The 18,598-nt window shown below is 37.9% G+C and overlaps 1 protein-coding gene across 24 annotated transcripts in view; it reads left to right on the top strand.

The window, feature by feature from the left end:
- MBNL1 (muscleblind like splicing regulator 1) overlaps window positions 1-18,598 on the top strand; it is a 205,081-nt gene that overhangs the window by 110,080 nt on the left and 76,403 nt on the right. The window lies entirely within an intron of this gene.

Below are 18,598 nucleotides of genomic sequence, written 5' to 3'. Positions count from 1 at the left end.
GTAACCCAAAGGTTTGCCAGACACCTTTAAAAGATGTCCTAGTTTTAGATATTCTACAGATACCTCTCCCCTTTTGTTCTGTAATTTTGAAGGATTAGAAGTTCAACTGATCATGGTATCTGGTCTAGGAGAAGTGGAGCCCTCCAGCAGGGCTACCTGGAAAAATGAAATTATTGTATGGAATAAAATAATGTTACTGTACTTTTCGGAACACTGGATTTATTATAGAAACGATTTTCTTTTTAGTTTTTAAAATTATAAAAATACAGTTATTTTTTCGTTTATCCCAAAGGAGGTGTGTGTGTGTGTGTGTGTGTGTGTGTGTGTTGTGTGTGTGTGTGTGTGTGCATATAAGTGTTTGTTCTTACAGTTCCCCAAATACATTTTAACACAAACTCATACATTTCCCCTTTGATATTACTATGCTTATAGTCCCAAATAGAAAGTCATGAGGTAGGGAGACAGCCAAGAAAAGAGAAGACCTGGTCTGGCCCCAAATTTACCACGTACTATTGATATGCTTTTGGCTTTTACTCTCCACGTTTTCTAAGCGGAGATAATACAGTCCTGAATTACAAAGTATGCCTTGTCTGTCTGTCCAGGCTGCTGGGAGAATGGGATTGTAGAGAGCCCAGGACAGTGCTTTGCCCACAGAGGCTCTCAGGAGTGGTATCTGGGATTAGTTACATCATTTACTATCCTTACAAGCGACACCGGAAGGGGTCAGCAGACCTGGTTATGGCTAAGACCTTTGCTCCTGGGGAGCCATTTCACATCTCAAAGCTGGTTTCCTTACCTCTGAAATAGAGCACAGCATCTGCTTGGATGACTTCAAATGACTGTTGTGAGGGTTATAGAAAATAATAATGTGTTAGGTAAGCGTAAACAGTGGTAGTTTTCACACGCTCTGTCTGGTGCTAAGTTCCCACCCCTGAGAGGGAGTCTCAGAGGAGGAGGGGAGTCACCCTGCTCGCATGTGGGTGGAATGCTTAAAGACGACTTTTGTTTCAGTAATGTGATAATTAGGGTTCTGGGAGGCTGTGTGGTGCTCTATTTGCAGGGGGCGGGGTGTGGAACAGGAGAAAGGATATGTGGAAAACAGTGTCAGAGAAATTGAATCTCAGTGGTGTCTTTCTTTTAACCTTCTCATTCCTGCTTCTTTATGTTACTGTTCCCATAGGATCCTGATTATAGGCTGACATTTGAACGAGAGTGACATTACTGATCAGGGAAAGCTGAGCTTCATTTAGATAACAAAAAGTGATCAAAGCAATGAGATGCAAAGAGTTAGAAATAAGCTTGGCCCATGGCAGGACATGTAGGGATGGTGGCTGAGGAGCTAAGAGAGCTTCTGTTGGAATTAGAAATATGGAGATGCAGGGAGGGTCCATGAAAACACCTGAGAAGTTAAAAATAAGAAGTTGTCCATGTTCAATTAGCTTTCTTCTTAAAGAGGTGTGTTTGTATGTGTGTAAATTAAGGAAGGAGAATTTTGGTAGGCTGGACTTAAAAAAAAGGATTTGTTAGCTTAGAATATTCAACTTCATCTGCCACATCAGTGAGGATGGCTTCTGGCATCCTGTGAAAAGTTAAAATGTGCCTCAAGGAAGAATTATAAAACTCTAAAAAAGATTGTAATTCAAGGAGCTTCAGAGTCCTATACAAGTTTATACTGTGATGAGGGTTGGATGTTGTACGGAAGTGATGAATCACTGAATTCTACTGAAACTAATATACATTAACTAACTAGAATTTAAATAAAAACCTAAAAAATCGTATACAAGTTTATTCACTACTTATAAATATGTCCTTGTCTCTGATTACCAATATGTTTGATTAAAGATACTTGTCATTTATTCACATTTAAACATGTGTTGATGAAGATTGTAAGCATAATGTTGAGAATTGTATGCCTGACGTAAAGTGGGGGGAGAGACAAATGATTGAGGAGAAAAGTAGAGTGGAAAATTACCTTTTGGGATTTAAGTGACTCATTAGAATAAAGGATAGAAAAGACCTTAAAAGCTATTTGAAAAAAAATATGTGTCTCATTCACTTTTAAATATCCATGTTCTGTTAGTTTCCTTCTTAGTAAATAGGTGTCTTTCCTTTGCTCTTAGGGATGAAGAGAATGAACTGAGATATCCAAGTGATGGCATTTTTGTTCTTTCATTTTTCCTTTTATTGGCACTGATAGACCATATTTTACTGTTTTTCCTGACTATGGATTGCCTAAGACTGAACTCGTTTAGGTGTCCTTTCCGTCAAAAGAACTGAGCCATCCACACTGGTTAGTCTCCAAATTATAAAAGGTATCATCTGCTTTAAAAAAAATTTTTTTTATGTTTATTCATTTTTGAAAAACAGAGAGACAGAGCACAAGCAGGGTTGGGCAGAGAGGGAGACACAGAATCTGAAGCAGGCTCCAGGCTCTGAGCTGTCAACACATAGCCCAACGTGGGGCTCGAACTCACGAACTGTGAGATCATGACCTGAGCTGAAGTCGGACGCTCACCAGAGCGAGCCACTCTGGCATCCCGGTATCATCTGGCTTTTTAAACGAACACATACATATGGTATAGAAAGAGATCAGTCGCTCAAAAGAGGGAAAACACTTTGAATCTCAAAAATTAACAATTGGTACTTACGAACAAAGCTGGGTTATTCTCCTGGAGATCACAGTCTTCTATCCCAAGAATAACACAGTTTAAATTTGTCTACCCGTTTTGTCATTTGGCTTCAACTACATGTATCGGTGAGAAATGGTTTTTGCTTCCTTCTTGGTTGACATTAGCAGGACCTATATTTTTTGATCTAGACACTTGAGCAGGACAAATGACAATGCAAACTTCAAATTGTCTGATTTACAAGAGGGACCCAAACTGATTGGCTTACTAAGAGGTTGCTGAGTATTTTTAGTTAACTATCATTTATCATGTAGTTGGTCTCTAACTGTCTACATGGGATGGATCTAGTGGTATGGTGGTAACTGTTTAACAAGCTGCTCTTGAAGGAGAAAGAAAGAACCATCTTGGTCTGTCATGTTTGCTGATTTTTGTAGTATCATGACTAATTTCAAGCTATCAATATGAGGTCACTGAAAGTGGGGTTGAGAGGAGATTCCCATAATCAGCTCATGCCCTAGCTCTAGCCCTCCCTGAAGGGGTCAGCATTTCCAAATCCCTAAATTTCCATTCTAGGGTTTGAGAGAGGCATGGAGTACAAGATAAACAATGCTTCTAGAGACCTCTACCAGATGGTGAAAATGAGTGCTCTCTGTGAGCAGAGCTCTGTGCTCCAGGTCCCTTCTGAGATCCAAAGAGCAAATTCTTTAGTGATTCATGGCAAATTAAAAAAGCCAGAAGAAGGTTCAGACATTAAGTAAAATACCCTTGTTGTACAGTACCTACCTTTGCATCACTTGCAGTCAGACTGGACTCATGTGGTAAAACTCAAGACAGAGTAGTACCCACAGCATATTCCCAAGAGAGAGTTAGAAAATTATAATCTTATTGCCTCTTGAAAACGTTGGCCTTTTCCCTCTTTGTTCAACTTCTCCCAGGATACCTGCTTGTCAAGTTTTCAGTAGCTTCTTTTGGCTTTGTCATGGCAACCAAGTATCTTGGCCCAGGGCCCTAATGATTTCCAAATGTTTAATTATCTCTAGTTTCTGATATGCTTCTCCTGTCATTTTTTAAAGTATCTTCACCCTGACACTTCTCGAATAGATCCTTGGCGTGTGCTTATAGTCAGATTAGTATTCCACTGCTTCTCCCCTCCTCCAATTGATTTTTCATATTTGTTTGAAGCAAAGACAGCCCCCGTATTATACTGTCACATAATAAAACTCTAAGCCCCACGCCCATATCCCAAACCCTGTTGGTTAAGGTTAGTGGTACCTAAAAATTGTACATCCATTCAGTAATCATCTGTAGTAATATTAACTCACAGTCAGTTTTTTTAATTGATAGAGCACAATGATAAAACACTTCATCCCTGCTTTTGCCATTTAAATCATTCACTCATCCCCGAATCTCCTTCCCTTCTCCTTTTCCTTACCCCTCTCCTTCAAGATTCATCTCAGGAATCACCCTTGCTATGACATCTTCCCAAATTGGCCTCCTCTGCTCCCAGACCTGAGTAGGGAGTCCTCTCATTCTTCTTCTCGGGGATCCCATACCACTCTGTTGACCCTTCTGTAAGTACCTCTGCATTTATTACAACTGATAGGGTATTTTCCTCCCCAAATTTTATTCTGGAAACTTTCAAACACAGCAAAATTGCAACACTGGTATTATAAACATGCATATACCATTCAAGTGGATTTGCCAAGTATATTTATGTGTTAATGTACATTTTTTTTTTCCTGAATCCAGAGGGAAATAAGTTGCACGTATCCACTCCTTTTGCTAGTCAGCCCTGACTGAGATGCTTCTGTCCTTGGATTAATTATACTCAATAACTTTTTAAGGATTTATTTCTTGATTTGTTCATTCCTCACATATTTATTAAATAGCCACTATGTAACAGACACTGAGGCTGAACCTTGAAGGCTTCGGGGAGTAGATAGCTTGACTACAGAATATGTATGTAATTGAGGATGGTTAGATCATAAGGAGAGGATAAAATGTTACCACTGTAAAGGGAGAAAATAACCCACATACCCAGACCTATGAAAGTACCATCATTCGTCGATTTATGGTTCGGTCATTCAGTCACCAACGTTTAGAATCTGTTCGATACCAGGTACTTCCAGCGGCTCTGAGACTTCACAGTTGAGGCTTCTTAGCTTTAAAGATTCAGTCTCACGTACGAGACACAGAAGGTCATCAGAGCACGTATTGGAATATGTTCGTTGATGGAGGTCCCCAGGATACTATGGAAACAGAGGAGAGAGAAGGCAGGGCAGGCCTCCTGAGTAGTTCCAGTGATACTTGGGTAGCAAGCCCAAGGATGACAGCGTAAACCAGGCAGACAAAAAGAGATAAAAGCACATTTGAGATGAAGCGTTAGTACCTTTCAAGTTAAGCGTTGCAAAAGTATGGAATGGCCGAGGAACTGCTAGCAGTTTCGTGTGACTGGAATGGCATTTGTTAGGGGGCAGTTATGAAAAAAAGGGAAGGCACAGGGCTGGAAGCTAAGGCCCACATTATGAGGGACTTTGTGAGTTCAACTGAAGAGTTGAATGTTTACCTAAAAGCTATGGGAAACCATTGAATTGTTCAGGTGGGGTAGTGATAGCTACCAGATTTGTGTTTTAGTAAGCCCGGCCTGAAAACAATAGGGAAATGGATAAATATTTGTATTTTTAACTTGGGGAAGCCAAATATTGCTGTAACAGAAGAATTAACTCAAAGAATAAAAGTGATCTAATGGCAGGGTTGGCGAATTATCATGCATTTGATACATTAACCAAATTACTGATACCTCCACCAATGCCTCTTACCCAAGAACCGACTTTATTTTCGTTCAGACATTTTCTCCTAAGATAACTGACAAGTAAAATGTTAGAATGTAGCTCACAATAAGGAGTTAGTAGTCTCTGCAGCTAATACTGCTCCCAAGAAGAAGTGAGAGAGAGACAGAGAAGCAGAAGGAGAAAGAGAGGAGGGGTTGCTCTAATTAGACACCTGGCTTTGCAGTGTACTGGATGTGATTTAAAGCATTTTATTTCTTGCTGCAAAACTCTTTCTGTTGAGTAAATGAGTAGGAATTAATCAATGAAAACATGACAGTGGTTTTGGAGATTTTATCATTGATGTAATGTTTTTGTTTATTGGGCCAATTAAGCCTGATTGACTTGCAGATTGCAACAGCTCTAACAAAGCACCCACTGCCCACATTTCAATTCTCTGTTCCCAGTGCAGTGAGATCCACTGGCAGGGTTGTGTCAGAGATGGCAATGAGAGGGGTCACTGATGCAGATGTGTAAAGTCTGTGATGTGGATTCACAAAACTTTCTTAGCCATATTACTGTAAAATATCACCTTGTGTTTGTCTTCCACTCCTACAGATAGCATAGTTCTTACTTTAAGGTTAATGCCACAAAAGCATATGTCCGTTTCTGAAGGGCATGCTATTAAATTGACTTTGATGTGGACTAGGGTTGCTCAGCCTCAGCACTATTGACATTTTGGACCTCATAGTTCTTTGTTGTTGGGGGCTGTCCTGTATAGTATAGGACGCTCAGCAGCATCCCTGACCTCTACCCACTAGATGCCAGGAGCACTTTTTTGCTCAGCCTTTAGTTCTTACAACCAAACTTGTCTCCAGATGTTGTCAAATGTCCCCTGGTGAGCAAAATTACCCCTTCCTCAGAACTATGGGTTAGACTTTTACGGGTTAAAATAAAACAAAAATAGTAGTTCAGTTAACCTTTCCATGAGCTAATTGCATGTATTCATTCCTCAAAAAAAAAAAAATCTATGTATTTATATAGTATAGAAAAATGTAGATAATGTTTTTGGTACTTTGCTGAATGCTCGGATTTACAAACTATTTTACAGAAGGAACAGGTATGAAATACCTGTGGAATTGTCTAAATATTTGTGAAGTTTCCATATTTTTGGTGGAAAGGAAACTGCATCACAGAAATGTATATCGAATAAAGTAGGTAAAGTTCCATGAAAAATTCCAATTTTTGCATATTAATATCAGAATTAGGACTAACTTTGTAGGAACATGATAAAAGATAGTCCTTTTCAGCCATGTTTCTAATAGTGGAACTATGCATTTGATTTAGAATTTCATTTGCATCTAAAAATTTAATGTCTTTTTTACTTCTGAGATGTTATTACTAGCATCTGAAGATAGCATTGAGAGCTACAGATTTAAATAGTAACTGTAATTTATACATACTTTCCACACCAAAGAGCCCAATCTTTACTCAAAAATGTTAACAACTCAATTGTTAATTTTATAGATTGAGGCACAAGATACCAGGATAAAGGGTATTGCGGTAAGGATTTGGTTGGGATATAATAGTATCATTAAGTTAAATAGAAGTATTAGAACTCTTCCAGCTAAATTCATAGATCAATAAGTTTCAAAGAGGAGTAGGATAACGGTGGTAGATAAAGGAATAAGCCCAATGAAATTAATTTCTGTCTTAGCCCAGTATTAAACTAGCATTTTTTTTTCAATAAGCTTTTACCAAACATTGACTATATGTCAGACATTGTGGTGACTGGCCATGTGCTTACACTTACGTGATTTTATTCTTTCTGTAAACAGCCCACTGAGGCAGGTATTGATAGTTCAGCTTTCCAGAACACTAAACGTTACATGCTTAAGTACATGTCATATAATTGGTTAATCTCAGCACCAGAGATTGGGCCTAAATGTTACCATCCTTTCTTCACTGTATCTATTCACCAAGCACCTACAAGGTAGCGGGTAGTTTGCAATGCAGAACACATACGTCAAGTCTTGCCCTTTTGTGGATAATAGTCCTCAGCAGATCACTCTCACACTTCATTCTTTTTCATGCCTTTTTTCTCCCATAATCGAGAATGAGATCCATCATTCACGCAGCTGATAGCCCCAGGGAACATAACCTGTGTTGATACAGTAGCCATGTTCCATCAAAATCTTTCTGTAAAGAGAATATCTGTCAGGTGAATTTTTTGCTCCCACAGTACATTATAAATTCAAGATGCCCCTATTCTTCACACAGAACTTCTGGAATAGAGTTGCTTCTTTCTCTGATTTGATCAAAGTTATGTAATTGATAGAGACAATAATACCATCTTTGTTTAGTAGTGCCTGCATCTTTTATATTTAAAATTCCTTAAGACAAGAGACATCTGTGTACAATGTAACTATAGTGTGACTTACAATAACTTTGTGTTTCTGTTATCTCAGCAAGAGATCACTTGCCGGGGGACAATGCGTTCTTTGTGATTTCTAGTAAAACACTGTTTTTACATGTCCAGCATATGTACAGCATGGCGGAGGTCAGGAAGGATAAATTCATTACATGCCAGCCATCCCTCCAGAAATCCACCTCGCGTCAGTTGATGTGGAAGCTGAAACCCGTCTGACATCCCAGATGATGTAGTAATCAGATAAGTCCCCTGAACTGTAAAACGGAAGCTTTAACTGCACTATATATTTATGGCCTAAATTGACCACTTAGCGACCAGATTTAATTTGAAAGTAAAAATCTAAATATCTTAAACATTTTATTTGGAACATATTTATAACTTCAGACTCTTTTCCAAACCCAATCCTGCCAACATGATTTAGCTTCTCATAAAATATTTTAAAGTATTCAGGTTTTGACGGAAACCTCCAACCTGGAAAAAAAAAAAAAAAGTCAGACCTCGTGAGAGATTGCAGACGAGTAGACAGTAGATCTGTTATTACAAAGGTGCAGATGAATCCAATTTGTTATTTTTTTGACTTGTCCTGCCTTTGATTAGGCGTAACCACTTTTGAGGTTTAAAGAAAGGTCCAGGACAGGCCATGTTAGGACCTTGGTTACGAATGTACTAGAAGCTCCACGGGAATGGCCTGCTTTGCCTGAATGCTGCAGTCTCTTCTGTCACACTGAGGTTAGCCTTTTATAGCTGGTGATTCTTTTGGGAAGTTCTTCAGAGGATAGCAGTCACTTACCGTATGCACTGCCACACATAGGATGGTGGCAGGCGGCTTAGGTAGCCAGCACTTAAGTATGTTAGAAATTTGAAATACCTGGGTGTCGTATCACCAGTGATCTTAAAACCTACCAAATATGTATTGAAATAAATTTTCCAAAGAGTAATCCCAAAAGTGTGTTGTTTAGCAGGGTGTAAATTTTGAAATCGAAATGTGTATGTGGCCTAAATAATTTTCTGTTACTTTTTATAGTTCTGAAGTCTCTTTTGTTACTTGATTAGCTAAGCGCAAGTAGCACATGACTTAACTCTTCAGGTCCCAGCAAACAAAGAGATAAAATGGTTGAAAGTTCGCGGTTCCCACCTTGCTTCACTAGGAGCCAAGATAGCTCGCACATTAATATTGTCATCTTTTTTTTTTTGAAATTTTTTTTAATGTTTATTTATTTTTGAGACAGAGAGAGACACAGCATGAACGGGGGAGGGGCAGAGAGAGAGGGAGACAAAGAATCGGAAACAGGCTCCAGGCTCCGAGCCATCAGCCCAGAGCCCGACGCGGGGCTCGAACTCACGGGCCGCGAGATCGTGACCTGGCTGAAGTCGGACGCTTAACCGACTGAGCCACCCAGGCGCCCCTGTCATCTTTTGTTCTCTGTGTGAAGTCATAAAGCCTTTTTCAAATTTTGAGATCTCAAATTGGGTGGATGTAACTGAACCTTTCAGCTCAGTTTATCTTCCCTAATACGGAGATTGCCAAAAAGATGTATTAGAGTTTATGTTGGCGATGTTAGGTAGTTAATTTTTTTTCTTTTAAATACAGCTTCTGAAAATAAAATTAAGAAGCTTTTGCTTAATTTTACTTTGTCTTAATAGCAGTTTCTTAACAATTGATATAGCCTTGAGTTTGGTGTAACAGGGCAACAGGACTAAATTATTTTAATTATGCAATTCTGTTAAACACCTTTTACAAGGCTGAAAGTCTATGTGTTTTATTTTTCCCCCTGAAAGTTCCAAGATAGTTTAAAGGGACTTTCTCTCTTCAGAGATATTCTGTCAGCTTAAGAGATACCTCTCTTATATATACACATACACGTATAAATCTTTGTGTATGTGTGTATATATATATAGTAGTGGGTAGGGAGAGGGAAGATAAATTTTTAGACTCGAAGATATAAAGGAATCTTTCAAAAGCTCAAACAAGGCAGCCTGTGTCAAGACTGACATGTAGAGGAATGCTAAGTTTGCTATAACCTAGGAGGACAGCAAGAATGACCTTCCATGAGCCTTCATTCTTGATCTACAAAATTAGGTGGTTGACCAAACACTGTTTCTAAATTCTCTTCCATCTCGGGCGCCTGGGTAGCTCAGAAGGTTAAGCGTTGGTTCTTGGTTTCAGCTCAGGTCATGATCTCACAGTTTGTGAGTTCGAGCCCAGCTTCGGGTTCTGCACTGACAGTTGTGGAGCCTGCTTGGGATTCTCCCTCTCTCTCTGCCCTCCCCTGCTCATGCTCGCTCTCTCTCTCTCTCTCTCTCAAAATAAATAAAAAGAAACTTTTAAAACACTTTAAAAAACAAATAAATTCTCTTTCAACTCTTAAGATTCCATAATTTATTAACTGCCAAATTAAAATTGGGGAGGGTGGGGGGAAGAAACCAGTAGTCTCAGTGATCACAGTGGAGCTAAAAGGCTGTTAACTGGGTCTGTAATCCTAGCCGGACGGTTTGTAGTTGTTTGAATACTGAGTAACAACTTTCCAAACTTGAATTTCATTACCATCAGAAGTGTCTTATTCTGGTCTGAAAGACCAATATATCTCTGATTTCAAGATGTAATTTTCAGGGAAAGTACAAATCTTTATCACATGTAATTTTTACCAGTTGATTTTTATAGCACTTAATTTTATTCCATTTCAATCCATTTTTCTTTTTATTTTGCTGTGTGAGTCATCTCGCTGAACTTTACAGAGTATAATGTAATATCCTCAGCACCTAATAAGCTGGCAGATACATTTCCATTTGAATGTAGATGCTATGGAAAATGTAACTGAATTAGGCTATAATGCCTCACTTACTTTTAAGTGGTCCATGTTGGAAGATTAATGAAAGAATTGTAACAGTTTATTGTTATATTTTAGACATGCGGCAGTCTGATGCTTTGGGAGGGTAGACTATGACAAGTTGCAGGGCTGAAATTTAAATATGTAGGCATAATGAAAAGACAAACATTGGAGCCAACTAGGAAAGTGAGCAAGCAATTGAATGTCGTTGTCATTCTTTGTTGTTTTACTATTCATTATGAAAATGAGGGACATCAAAATAATTGCTTACTAATGTCAGTTTAGATGGTGAATTAACACAGATCTTCTTAAGGTACCATCTCATTTGCCCTTAATTAACAGTCAAGAAATACTTCGCAGAATGTTAGACATTAAGAGTTGGATGTAGCAAAGATAGCCTGAGTAATAGTGTCCCTAATTTTATAATGAGATTGAGAATGTATTATGTATTTATTTAAATTAATTAAAGCCTTTATTCTCAGGGAAAAAAAAAACATTAGACATAATTTATATTTGACTCTCAATTGGTTTGGCTAATTTAGGGAAAGTAGTGACTTAATGCGAAACTCCATGTTTATAGGTTTCTAAGTTTTTTAAACGAGGATTTTCAAACAAGTGGAGAGAATGCCATAATGTACCATGATCCAGTGTTGAAAGTTTTTGGTATTTGTTAATCTAGTTGCTTCTATCATCCCAATTGTTGGGGTGTGGGGCACTGTAGGGTCAAGTATTTTAAAGCAAATCCTAAATGGCATATCTCCTGTAAATTCTTTAATATGTCTCTTCTACATATAAAGAATTTTTTTTAATAAGGATCTCCTTTATCTTTTCTTCTTTAGAAACATTTAAGTTGAAAGATAACTATGAATTAGGAGAAAAGAGTAGCCCAACTATAGAAGGAGCACTTATAAAAGTCACCTCTTATTACAAACCATGTTCTTTCCTTTATTGTTTGAAAATTCTCCGATTTTTAAAAGCCTACCGAAGACATGGTTAGTTTTGTTGTTAGCTTTTTTTTGTTTGTTTTTGTTTTTGCAAGCAGAGGGGGTTGAATATCCCTCTTCATTTTTTGCATAGCGGGCACATGCAATGACCCGATGAAATGAGATGCTCGGGGCATCTTCGCTGGGAAAACATCTGTACTGCTTTCTGTAATCGGTGTCAGCCACCAGTGTCTCCCAGCAGCACTGCCAGTGGTCACTTCCCAGCTCTATTATAAATCATTAAGTAGCCCCACTACAGTGGCTTAAACCCATAGAGCTGACAGATCGGCCCTGGCATTTCCCTGACACACCGTGACCATTCAAGCAAGGGTGTCAACTGGGCGTCGAAGGAAGCCAACTGAAAATGGGCAGGATGTGATTGCCAGGAAAGTGAAATTGATGTATTACTTGTGGAATAATCTAAATAAAATTTGCCAAGCAAGAATGAAGTGTTCAGTGTATATCTGAACATGGAAAGATAATTGAAAAAACAGAGGAGGACTTTAGGGATGCTGGAATTGTTAACAAGTCAGATTGCCACCCCGTCGTCTCCTGCCTCCAGCCCACAGATCCTCTGCACTCTCATAGGTCAGAAAAGGACTTGTCATTATTTTTCCCATGGACAAGGAAAAACTGACTTCATCGTGTGTTGCTTCTTGAAATATGTCTGTTATTCTTATATCTTATATGGCAAAGAAGATATCTTTGAAACATGTACATTACAAGGAGTTAAGACTATTAGCTCCTTTTGAGAATAGTTATATATTGCAGTGAATAAAGATGGGTTTGCCCAAGAGGACTTTTTTTTTTTTTTTTTCCTCCTGCAAATAAAGCCTCGGTGCTAAAAGGCTCCTCTTGGCAAACTGTTTATAGCTCTTTTCACAATGAAGTGTAGAGAATTGAAGATTAATTCCATTGAAATCATAAATGCATTGCAGTCTGTAGATTATCAGTTAGTCAAGATAAACACCACTGATTACTGTTGAATTATGCATACAAATATTTACAACATTTTGGGTAATGAATTCATAAAAATAAATAATAATTACAATAATAGAGACCTTGTACTTAAGTTCCCATATATTTCTCAAATCCTTAGAGGAATTTCCAACTAGTTAATGCTATTATATAATTTAACAAGGGTTAAGAAGTATTTTGCAATGCAATGGTAGCCACATTTATTTCGCTTTAGACTAAAAATCCAAGTTTAGATATTAACCCTTTGTTTCCTGGAGAAATTTCTCCATATTTTTATATTCTTGCTATAGGACACATCAATATATTCATAAATTAATAGTCAAAAATTTTTAAGTTTATTGTTTTTGAGAGAGAGAGAGAGGGAGAGAGGGAGGGGCAGAGAGAGAGGGAGACACAGAATTCAATGCAGGCTCCAGGCTCCGAGCTGTCAGCACAGAGCCCAATGCGAGGCTCGAACTCACAACTGCGAGATCATGACCTGAGCTGAAGTCAGACACTTTACCGACTGAACCATCCAGGAGGCCCCATAAATTAATAGTTTTAAGTGTAATTTGGAATTACAGTTTACAAAAGAAGGGGTTTTTTAAATTTATTTCAGCAACACTGTTTAAATTCATGACTGAAAATGTAAAAGTAAAAATGTAGGCCCTTTTTTAAGACTGTATACAGATATTTGACTCAAATGTTCTCACATATTGTCTTGAAAGGATATTGTCTTGAAAGGATATAAACTGAACTGTACCTAAGTTGTTTATATCAGCTGTTTCAATCTTTTGTTTAATACCCCAATACAGCTCTGTCTTCCTAGTTGGGATCTCTTAAATTAGAGATTCTTTGAGAGTGCCATTGTTATTTGTGGTTTATACCTGAAATACGAAGCTGTTTTAGAAGCAGAAAGAAATGTTTATGGCGGATACGACTTGCTGACTAATAGTTGTTGGAAACTTTCCATTTGTCAAATTGTTATGCAGATGATCGTATATTAGATCTAGCTGAGAGGAGTGTCAAAGCCCAAGGAATCTGAAGTAACATTTTATTGGGAAACGGTGTGTTTTTATGAACAAGAGCTTGTTGTGAAAAAGGCAGAAGCATTACACCTTTTGTCCCAGCTCCATCTCTTAGCAGAGGATCTGAGGGGTACGGTCTGAGGGGTGCAGTGTGAGGGGTACGATCTGAGGGGTACAATCTGAGGGGTACGGTCTGAGGGGTACGACCTGAGGCTATGGCACACTCTGCCTCCCAGGGAAACTGCTACTCCACCTCAGGGTCTGCGTTCAGTTCCCCATCTTCTCCCGGTTGTGTTTCTCTTTTCCTCACTACCTCTTTTTTTCCTGGTCTTCCCTTTTCCTCTCTTTGCCTAGACTCAGCATGTGATACGGAGTAGAGGTTGTGGTTGGTGTTTCACATGCTGACTTCCCGTTGCTTTAATACAAACCCCCAAACTCATGGCAGTGAGGAAAACAGTGCTCACCGTGAGGCTGTTCCAAGTAGTTGGAAGATATTCATTGTAAGAAGCCATTAATAATGGTGATAGTCATTCCTGTCTTCAGAAGTGTCTTCCTTTTTGATAAGATGGCATTTACTATTTTTAATAGAATTATGCTGGTATGAGGCTCTGTTAGATTGGCCGAGTCTTTGTTTGTATTTGGGTTCTTTCAGTCTGGTTGGTTTGTACCTACTTGCTGTTCCTCTGCTAGACCATCACCTGTGCATAGTTTAGAAGAGACACTGTAGCTTGGGATGATAGAGGGGTTATCGAGCCCAAGTTGAGAAGTTCAAACCCTGACTCCTCCCCTTGTCAGCCATATGACTGTGTTTCCGTTTCATCAGCCTGTCTTTGAGGGTGATAACAGTACCTACCAAATAGGATTGTAAAGGCTTAAATGAGTGAACATGTATGCAGCCCGTAAAACAGTGCTCAGCGCACATTATATAACCATAAATGTTAGTTGTCATGCGCCCAAAGACAAATGATTGATAGAATTAAAACCTACGCTTAGGACGCACGGGTGGCCCAGTCAGTTAAGTGTCCAACTCTCGATTTTGGCTCAAGTCCTGATCTTACGGTGTGTGGGTTTGAGCCCTGCATTGGGCTCTGGGCTGAGCAGAGCAAAGCCTGCTTGGCATTCTCTCTCTCCCTCTCCTTGCCCCTCCTACCCACTCCCCTCAATAAATAAACTTTAAAAACAAACAAAAAACCTATGGTGCTGTGACACCCCAAATATTTGGATTTCACATTCCTGATTCAGAATCTTTGGCAGTTACTTGTTTAGAAATCTTTAACATTGAGTAAACTATCTTCTATAGTACCCTACATTTCTTTTATAATCAAAATTGTCACAAATTTTAAGAGAACTATACATTAGTTAATTTATTGTTCAATAAAATGCACAGTTGTTAAGTGCAGGGGCACAAGAACAGAGTATTAAGAATATTTCATCTGTTCTTGCTTTTTAAATGAGGTGGTAGTGGACATGTTCCTATATTTATTTACTATCATAAATAAAATTATGTTATATATTATAAATAATATGTTTTATAGTATATTATGTATTATAAAATATTTTATTGTACTTTAGTTGAGCTAAGCTCATATTTTATTACTATGACATAGACATAAGATATATACTAGGTATAAAATAATGTAAACATGTTTTCAATGCTGTAGCTTCTCTGAATTTGTTTAAATGTATTCCCACCTGATATTTAGATAATAACGAGAGTTTTTTTGGAAAAGTGTTGTTAAATGTGCTTATGAAAGATTTCCTCTTTAAGGATGTTCAAAGCTTTTTATAATTCTGATAATACCAAGAAATCAGACCCTATACTATGTTACATCATTATTAGGAGTTTTAAAACTCCTTATAGTAGACTGACTACTGTATCAACTATATTTTGGTTTATCATGTGATTATTCGTCATGTGTAACATATACCGAACATCTTAATGTGGGTTGAAAACAATGATAGTTAAATGTAAAGACTTGTGTAAGTGGGTACTGCTGACATTTCTGATAATTAACTTTGAGGGTTACTTTTTGATCGAAGACACTAGGAAATGTGCAGAATATACACTGAAGCAGGAATTCCTATACATGTAGGATATGGTTATTTCTGAAATATTTTATCAGAATGTGTCATCTTGGCCAACTAGCGATCATTAATATCGAATAATTACATCATTTTCCCTTCCCAAACCAACCACCTGTGGATGCATCGTGGCTTTTCTTAGAAACTTAAGTATTTAATCATTTCACCTTTTCCTTCAAACTATTGTTTTGATTGTACTTTATATTTTTTTGGCAAGATGCCTTTTCTTTTCCTGGGCCCATTCCAAATTGCTCAGAGTTGTCTTCATTAAATTTACCGGAACAGATTTTTCTAAATGACATTTTAATAATTGCTGCAAATAAGTGACAGAGAACCAGGAGGTTGTAATAAGGTTGTTAGGGCTTTTGTTTATTTATTTATTTTTGTTTTTTTTGATTGTTTTGAGTTTTTAAAATTTGTTTTATTTTGGCCTTTTGTTGTTGTTAATTGTTTTGGTCAAAGATTCAGACGAAGATGGCTAAGTCTCTTGCCTCTGCTCCATTTGAATTGGTAAAGGTCCCTAATTTCCTTGAGATAGACTGAAGCTAATGACATAGGATGCTTACGTTGTAAGGGAATTAAAGACCTTCTAAGTAGGTGTCATTTCTAAAAGGAAACAGAGCGTAAAAACCACAGACTGGTTTTTATTCCCAGACAGGGTGAGTTAATATTAATTCTAAACAACAATGAACTCGTCTTAAAGATTTCTAGGTATGAAGATTTTTATACTATTGGTCAGTGGCACATATGTTGTATAACTTTGAGATGAAGAGATTCCTTCACTATCCATCGCTTACTTACTATGTTCTCTGTGTTTGAGAAGATTCCTTTTGTTACACACTTGAAGTTTAAAAGATGTGTCATAAAGTATAAAAATAGGAAGTGCCCACAAAATCAGTTGTAGAACATATTGGTCCTTGAATACCTAAAATACAGTGTCTGAAATGATCAGAGGAAGAAAGAAAGTAGGATAATTTGAGAATTTGACACTCTCCTTATCTTCCAGATTGCTCAAATTGGACTTTTTCCTTGCATCTAAATTCAAAGTTTATCTTGAGGTCTAAGTGACACTGAGCCAGATAGAACAAATGAGGGAAAGAAGATAAGGGGAATGAACAGGAAAACAAGAGTGTGGATGGGGGACCTTTCAGATTATTAATTGATTACTAGGTGTAAGCCTCTAAAGAGGTTTTGAAAGAGGTTTTATAGCTTTGTCTCATCATCCTTGCCCCAAAGGCTTGGCTAAATGTATGCAGCATAAGCACTGTTTCTAATACCTTACTAATATTATATTAAGCCCTTCTTCATATGGGAGTTACTACATTTTCATATGCTGTATTTTCGTATGGCTTTTACACATTTTCCTGTCTTGAGGTTGTTTTTTTTTTTAAGTCATTTATGAGTGTTTATGCCCTTCAGATGTGTATGTATTCCCCTGCTCATTTGCTCCCAGCATTGAGGTACCACTGTTTTTCCCTTTGAACATTGATATGTTTTTGTTTGGCATTACACAGGAAGATTCTTTGAATAGTCGAATATTCAGAAACCAATTTCAAGTTTTTAAAAATATAGAGAGACATATAGATAGATGTAGATATTATAGCAAGTTCTGATGCCATAGCACTTGAGAAGTACACAGTAAATAAAACAGGGGTAGAGGTGAGATAGACGAAAGTGGCTTTGTATCAGAAAATGTTTCCCTGCTTTTAGACATATCCAAATGGCAGAAATCATACATCTTTTCCCAAACTAAGATTTCATAATAGATGTTTTCATTATAACAGGTTTTACAGCTCTAAACTCTGCCCACATTCAAAATTATTTTTTTGTTGTTTATTTATTTTTGAGAGAGACAGAGTGCAAGCAGGGCAGGGACAGAGAGAGAGACACACACACACAGAATCCGAAACAGGCTCCAGGCCCCGAGCTGTCAGCACAGAGCCTGACGCGGGGCTCGAACTCACAAACTGCAAGATCATGATCTAAGCCAAAGTTGGACGCTTAACCCACTGAGCCACCCAGGCACCCCCAAAATTATTTGTTACAAAGCCTGGACTGAAAGATGAACACATCTAGATTTGTGGAAATATATACAAATAGGGGTATGTGGGAAGGTTGCAGAAGTTTATAGGTTTCCTTGTTCAACTACAGTGACATATTTTAGGCAGGGTGTAGAAAAATCCCAGGTCATGTTGAATTAGTATGTATCCTTACTTGCCAGAAAATAAAAATAAAAAACCCTGCCTGTACATGCACACTATTGCTTTAAGAAAAATTCCTGCTGCTAGTTGGGATATTTAAAATTTTGATACTATGTAAAACTATGGATACATTTTGATTGGTTACTTATTGGAATTTTATAGCAGAAGAGGGGAAGACATGATGGGCTATTTACTGGAAAATCACTTACCAGAAAATTCATTTTGGTGTTGTTGATTTAGCATATTCAGTAGTTAGCAAAATTTTATTTCATTTCATTTTTCTACATTCATATTTTAATGAAAATGTGTCTTTTTTTTAAATTTTTTTTTCAACGTTTATTTATTTTTAAGACAGAGAGAGACAGAGCATGAACGGGGGAGGGGCAGAGGGAGAGGGAGACACAGAATCAGAAGCAGGCTCCAGGCTCTGAGCCATCAGCCCAGAGCCTGACGCGGGGCTTGAACTCATGGACCACGAGATCATGACCTGGCTGAAGTCGGACGCTTAACCGACTGCGCCACCCAGGCGCCCCAAAATGTGTCTTAATTCAAAGGGCAAGTGATAATTTTTTTTCCTTGCACAGATGATAATTTCCACATGTGTTTCTATGAGAGGTGTGTTTTCATCTCTTTGATTTAAAGTGTGATCTAGTTTCACTTTGTAACTTAGTAGAATGAGAAAAGACTGAAATC

Source organism: Prionailurus bengalensis, chromosome C2 (assembly GCF_016509475.1).
Source record: "Prionailurus bengalensis isolate Pbe53 chromosome C2, Fcat_Pben_1.1_paternal_pri, whole genome shotgun sequence".
Lineage (NCBI taxonomy): Eukaryota > Metazoa > Chordata > Mammalia > Carnivora > Felidae > Prionailurus > Prionailurus bengalensis.
Note: the sequence above shows the minus strand (reverse complement) of the source record. Positions and strands in the feature narration are given on the sequence as shown.